Source organism: Nicotiana tabacum, chromosome 14, assembly GCF_000715075.1.
Source record: "Nicotiana tabacum cultivar K326 chromosome 14, ASM71507v2, whole genome shotgun sequence".
Classification (NCBI taxonomy): Eukaryota; Viridiplantae; Streptophyta; class Magnoliopsida; order Solanales; family Solanaceae; genus Nicotiana; species Nicotiana tabacum.
The window spans coordinates 93,490,897-93,496,769 of NC_134093.1; the positions used below are offsets into that span (position 1 = coordinate 93,490,897).

A 5,873-nucleotide genomic window follows, 5' to 3' on the forward strand; every position below is an offset into this window, starting at 1 on the left:
AATGATGTTCCTTAATTCTTGATTAAAAAAATTTGGGTTTGAGCTTTGAAAATAAAGAAACCCTTGATAAGGAGCACTCCTTTAAATGACTTCTACGTGTAAATTTGAATTAACCGAACTAGTAAATTCCAAATATCAGAAGACTATGCAAAGTTCATGTGAAGCTAGTAATTGTTTACCCTAAAAAGGCATAGTTGCATATGTATACGTAGTTTATAGACATGTGGATTAAGATGATCTGATTAGTAAATTGTAAAGAATAAAGATAATAAACTAAAGATACTTTAAGAAAGAACAAGCTTGTATTTCAGATAAAATCCACCAGGATAAGGATAACAGGAAAGCTTCAACAAAAGCATTTTTGTATAAAACTATGTAAATGAAAGAAAGAGAGATAGCTTTGCTAATTTTTGTTGATCGTGTCCTTACAATGAGTACAAATTATGCTATTTATAGTTAAATCTATGAAGACAAGATCCTCAAATCTCGCTCTCTTAAAGTTGAATAAAATCCCTTTTGATGGATGTATAATGTTGGCAATAAATGTTAAGATTTTCTGTAACGACAACTCTTTAAATGTTGTTTTTTCAGCTAGTGTCCTCGGAATGGTGTGCTATCAAATTTACTCCTCCATCTTTGTGTTCCCGAAATTCACATAGTGCTAGTCACATGTCTGTATCCGGCGTTGGTTGACTACTGACTCATCACTATCCTGTTGTCATAGCCACGTGTCTTCTCGAGGGATGTCCACTTGTGAACTCTATATTTTACGCAATACACATAGTCCTCTTACTTTTCGGTGACTCAACTTGATGTGACTGGAAAGTAGATAAGACATATTCTTTTCTTGGTGGAAAAGTTCTTGAACTACCCTGACACTTGAAAGGACGCATGCCTCTTTGCATTTCTTGAGCCTGACAAGTGCCTCTCCATGATTTGACGAACAATTTTGCTAGTTACCAAGGTAATGGTGACTTTTATTTGTGAACCGCGTATAAATTTACCCTTCAAATCAATTTCACTTTACTATTTTCCCAATTTCTTCAGCAAATCCTTCAATTCTCTGCAACTTCTCCTCCTAACAAAACTTTTGATTTTCGACAGCAAACTTCTCTACTTCTTCCATTACACTTTGATTTATCCCATCATGTCTTCTGCTATTTCTATCTGCGATAACTTATTTATTGTCATTAAATAATACGACATCACGGTAGCCATGACTTCATCCCTTCCATCAAACGCCGGTGCCAGGACTTCCATTGGCGGGGGACTGTCCAAGAAAAGCAAACCCAAAGGTTTTGACACTGAGCCTCCTACTACAGCCACGACCATTCCTAAAGAATGGTCTTTTAACAAGGATATCCATATCCAGAACCCATCCTCTGATCCAAACAATGACAGTGATAGAGCATTCAGCAAGTATCCTTCATCCATTTAGCCGACCAGTATGCCTATTGAGAAGGAGGACTGCGACTGGAACAATATTGAGGTTTTGGCCCTCGTTGACTTGGAGATGGTGAATTTCATCAAACTAGGGTATGTTCTTATTTATATATAGCCTTTTACCCTCAGTCTTTGAAAGGAGATTGACCTTGTTATCCTCGAGGTTTGCCGGAATTACCAAATCTGTTTTGCTCAAGTCGGTCCGGTAATATGGCATATGGTAGCGTGCCTCCGGTACCTATCCTCCCAGGCACAAAAAGATCTCACCCTTGCGCATCTAATGCATCTTTATGATCCCAAAATCTTTCGAGGAGGCGTCATCAAACTTAGTAAATATATTCACATTGACATCATCACCATCATAAAGGATGAAAACGATCGTGGTTGGATGGAGGGATTTGTTGTCATCGCTCCCGGGGACATTGTATCCTTGTCAGAATATCTAATTCCTCAAACTTGGTATTATACCTTCATGTTCTCTTAAATGCATACTTTTCTTTATCATTTTGAAAGAATTTTTCATTCTCTTGAATTTTCTTCTTTCTTTTATCTGCTTGCTGGGTCCCCCCAGTAATTGAAGACCTACCTTGATAGGTTCAAAATGTTTTGAACACTTCAATGCAGGAACTCCACACCTTGAAAGAAATTTCAATAAAGAAAACTGAAAGTGCAAGAATCATGGTGAGAATACCTTCGTTCATCCTTCTCATTAACGTGTTTCTTTATTCAGCAATAAACTGTTGACTTTTCCATTTTGTATTACAATCTCAGGCCTTACCAATGGGTCATCTATCTGTTTGATCATCAAAGTTTTGCTCGACCCAAAGGTAGTCTAAAAATAACTTCAGCAAGTCCTTGACCGGAAAAGGGCTTGTAATGCAGCATCTGCTTCAGGTGAAGCTGCCTCATCTGTCAGTCTCCAAACCCAAGAGAATGAGGCTAGAAGAAAACACTCTTCTTAAGTTGGGGAGAAGGTGCAGCATCCGATCGCAGAAGAAATTTCTGAAGGGCATGATACAGTGGTCCTTGAAACCAAAGAGGATGCTGAAATGGTTTCTCTTCAAAGACGAAGAAGAAATGATAGAGCTCCAATAGTCCACTCAGATGAAGCGAATAGACTCTTTCAAGAGTCTGAATTGGATGAATAATTGACTCTTCCTTCCGGGCTTCATTTACTTCTACTGGTCAGAAGGGTATTACTCAAAGTACTGCCCCAACTCCTGATCTACCACCGATCGCTGCTGATCGAGAATAAGATATCCGTTCTCCCAGTCACCAGACCATGAAAACATAGAAAATGCCTTTCCGACTTCAATCCGAGATCCTAATGTTAAACATAGTGTTACTATTACAGTTCCGGATGAATGTCACATTCTTTCCAAATTGGTTGGGGTAGCCAATTGTATGAAACCGCTGGCTACAGAGAAAGGCTGGAAGAAAATGGATGCTCTTTCTACTGAGTGTAAACCCAACAATAACATGCACCTTTCTGCTTAAGTACCTCTTCGATTCATCTCTTTTTCTCTGTTCGTATCATTTACTTATTTCTCTGGTAACCTTAAAATTTACCTTTCAGGCTAACCTTCTTACTTCCAAGGGTCTCCAAAGGATAATAATAGAGAAGGAAGAACTTCGATCGGAGCGGGACCAACTTGCTAAGCGCCTTCCAGCCTTAGAAGCTAAACTTACACAAATGGAAGAGCTCGAGGCTCGGGAGCAAACAGAGCAAGAAAAAAGAGCTCAGCGTCAAGAAGTGACTCAGTTATATGCTGAACTTGCTGAACTAAAAGGAGTAGGCAGAGTTACATGATGCTCTTACTTCAGCTGTTGCACGAGAGTCTGCTTCCATGGAAAGGGTTTGAACCTTGAATGTTGACTTGTGCTCTAAAACCGAGAAAGCTACTACGGTCGAAGAGAAAAGGGCCAAAATAGAGGAAAGACTCCGAAAGGTCATGGAACAAAATCATAAACGCGCATAAAGTAGTTCTGACTTGGCGGAGGCCTACAAGATTTTAATGTTTGACCACGAGTGGCTGTAGTTGAAGAATCAAGAACTTCAAACAAGATTCCGAGCTCAAAAGGACTCATTCGTGCTTGAAAAAACTTATGTTGTTTACATCATGCAAAGGAAGACTATGGAGGATGCCAATATTGACATTGAAAATATAGATGACTACATTGCCGAGGCTCGTGCTCTAAAAACAACCTTTTTTGAAAATATACTTGTCGGGCCTACTGCTTCAAGTTCTTCATAGACCTGCTACGAGTCTTCTGAACTTGAAGAAGAAGATGAAGAAGATGTTGAGCATGCTGATGAAGAATCATATGAGCAACCTTCGGCTCCGGAGAATGTGAGCCCGGGGAATGCTCCAACCTTCGAAGCCTCCCAACCCTCAACATATGCTAATAAGGCAGATTAGTTTATCTTGTAAATTCTTTTTCTTAAAACTCTTGTATTTGTTCTTGGCTTTCTTTTGGGGCCCAAAACTTTGAAATAAAAGAGATTTTTTCCCCTATACTTTTAAATTACCTTAGCTTCTCAGGGTTATAAGTTAGCAAAAGATATTTCTTAGTACATGCCTTTCTCTTGATAAAGTCGAAAATTTTCGCATGCGGTTGACTTTGTTACTGGGTGGTATTCTAGCTTCCGGATTTTTAACCTTTGACTGGAAAGGTATCATAAGAGAGGGCCATTATGTTTACAGTGTTCTTAAAGAGAATGTCCCATGTTCATTCCGGTACTTCTATTTGATGCTTTCATAACATTCAAATAAAAAAAAATACCAAACTTTTTAGACAGGAAATAAAAGGCAGCAAAGGGCCAAATATACCCCTCTACTTTCGAATATGATCTAAGAATACCCTTCGTTATACTATTGGGTTATCTATACCCCAGCAGTCATACTTCGGATTCAAATATACTCCTAATTTAAACGGAGGGACACGTGTCATCGTCCTATTGGTCAATTCTAAATATCTCATAATTAATTAAAAGGACCCATTAATCATACCCGAAAAGTAATTTTTTTAGCAATGTTTTTTTCAAAAAGCTGGAAAAAAATTGAAAATATTTTTACTAAAAACTGAAAAAAAAAAAAAGAAAATATTTTTTGTTTAGTTTTTACAAAAAAACTGCTATAGAAAAAACTGAAAAATATTTTCTAAATTAATGTTTTTGAAAAAACATTTTTAAAAAAGCTGAAAATCAATTTTCGAAAGCAATTTTTTTGTAAAAAACTTAAATATTTTTTACTAAAAACTGAAAGAAACGAAAATATTTTTTTTCCAGTTTTTACTAAAAAACTGCTTTAAAAAAAAAGCTGAAAAGTATTTTCTAAAATAATATTTTTGTAAAAACTAAAGAAAAAAAAACTAAAAAGCAAATTTCTAAAGCAGCGTTTTTGTAAAAACTGAAAAAATAAATATTTGTTTTTTCAGTTTTTAGTTAAAAATATTTCAGTTTTTTTTTTCAGTTTTTACAAAATTATTGGTTTAGAAAATATTTTTCAGTTTTTTTAAAGAAGTTTTTGGTAAAAACTGGAAAAAAAATATTTTCTTTTTTTTCAGTTTTTAGTAAAAATATTTTTTTAGTTTTTTCCAATTTTTACTAAAAAAAAAAAAAAATTCTTCGGTATGGATAATGGGTCTTTTTAATTAATTAGGAGATATTTAGAATTGACCAATATGACGATGACACGTGTCCCTCCGTTTAAATGAGGGGTATATTTGAACCCAAAGTATAACTGCATGGGTATAGATAACCCAATAGTATAATGAGGGGTATTTTTAGACCATTTTCGAAGGTAGAGGGGTATATTTAGCCCTTTGTCGAATAAAAGATGAATAGAATCAAAAGTATTTTTTAATTATTTCTTTTTATTTACAAAGTACATTTGGACAAGTAAGAAAATTATATTTGCCAAATAGTCGAACTGTCAATCATGTGGCTACTCGTGCTTCTTATTTCTACATGGCTGGATGTACAGTTTGCGGTCTCAACTTGAACTTCTAAGTTCAAAACATGTACCCAATTTCTGCGGTCCCCAGCATTACTGTGTTTTCGGATAACATATTCCACTTGCTTCACTTTAAGCTAGCATCAAGATTTTTAGTATTATCGATTACGATCTAGTACCAGTAGGAATAATTCTCTCCTAGTACTAGATTATAAAGTATGAGGATTCAAACACTGGGTTTCCTGTTGCCATTAACAATTTATCCTTGTAATACTTTTTCCGTTGCTGCTTTATTAAAAATGTTGCCTGGAAAACCTATTTGGGACAAAAACTAGACGAAGAAAAAAAGAATGCAGCGCGTAATTTCAGTTTAATCATCAATCTTCAATAGTAGTACCTTTTATGATGGCTAACATTCCATTTGCCTAATAATTTAACTTCGTCTTAATTTTTTATTTGATACGAGCCTTTTTC

General features: G+C 35.7%; 1 long non-coding RNA gene across 2 annotated transcripts; it reads left to right on the plus strand.

The window, feature by feature from the left end:
• The first annotated feature begins 422 nt into the window (after positions 1-422).
• Positions 423-3,957, plus strand: LOC107772258 (uncharacterized). 2 transcript variants are annotated; one of them, XR_001645030.2, is made up of 3 exons: positions 423-1,902; positions 2,068-2,124; positions 2,215-3,957. It is a non-coding gene; the product is annotated as an uncharacterized LOC107772258 (long non-coding RNA). The 2 variants fall into 2 exon arrangements; XR_012698781.1 differs by having other exon boundaries at positions 423-2,124.
• Positions 3,958-5,873: the final 1,916 nt, after the last annotated feature.